Raw genomic sequence first — 1,154 nt, forward strand, 5'->3', positions numbered from 1 at the left:
TGTTGAACGACTTTGATTCTGTGCAGTGCAGCAGAACATAACTCCATTCTCTGGCAAAGTGGCTCCTTCAAATCTGCTCTATTTTGTATCATGCCTTCCTTCCATAATCTACCAAGTTATATCTCTACCAACTTCCACAGATTTATTGGCTGTCTTAATTTAGTCTAATAGTCATATGACCCAACAAGAATCTTCCTATTCAGTTTTCTCTGTTAGCTATTTGCTGAATACCACATTTCTCACCAAAATCTTCTAGTATATTCTCTCCACCCACAATTATCTGTAGAACTATGCCAGAATTAGAGCTAGAAAGTGAAGGTGACATCTGGGTAGTTTGGGTGACTTACCTGACTACATTTGTAAACAGACCCTCATGTTCCCTGAGAACAGAGGATTCCAGGGGTACATCATCTTGGTATTAGTGGCTGTAAAAGTTCCTACTGTGGATCTAACAGCTGCATATAATGTTTTCTCAGCCAGAGGCTCAGAACTCTATTCCCAGTCTCTGGTTGTTTTGAGGTTCACTACCGAGGGGATTTCCTTGCATTTCCTAGCATTCCATTTGCATAGAATTACTTTCACTGGGTGCAGTTTTTCTGCAGTGCCCTACAGTTGGTGTATAGAATATTCATGCTTCTATCTAGCCACTGAATTCTGCCACCAGAACAACTCAGGTTTCTGGACTTTTAGGTAGAGATCAGGCAGCATGTATGGGCAGTCCACATACTTTGGGAGAAAACAAATCAATCTCACAAAGCAGTTTCCTAAGGGTCTTATTTTCCCACTCAAAACCACTCACATTCAGGCTTGAGTTGTGAGTAAAGGAACCATCATTCTCCGTGGATGAAGGACAAACTGGAGAAGTGTCACCTAAACATAAAGCAAAGTTGTCCTTACCATCAAAAACCTTTGAACTCTAGTACGAAATTATTTACTAATAACTCGTATTTCCAAGTATATTTCAGACAATGCTGAAGGAATTAATTTGGAAGTCACTCTCTGACAGTCTTTTATCATCTGGTATTTTACTTCTTGAGCTGACTGTACCCCAGATTTTGAGCATAACCATTTTGTCTTGTTAGTATTAATAATGTATTTATTATGAATATTTCACACTTCATTAACACACTTAATCCGTACACATTTTAATGCAA

The sequence above is a fragment of the Rattus norvegicus genome, chromosome 15, assembly GCF_036323735.1.
Source record: "Rattus norvegicus strain BN/NHsdMcwi chromosome 15, GRCr8, whole genome shotgun sequence".
NCBI classification, from domain to species: domain Eukaryota; kingdom Metazoa; phylum Chordata; class Mammalia; order Rodentia; family Muridae; genus Rattus; species Rattus norvegicus.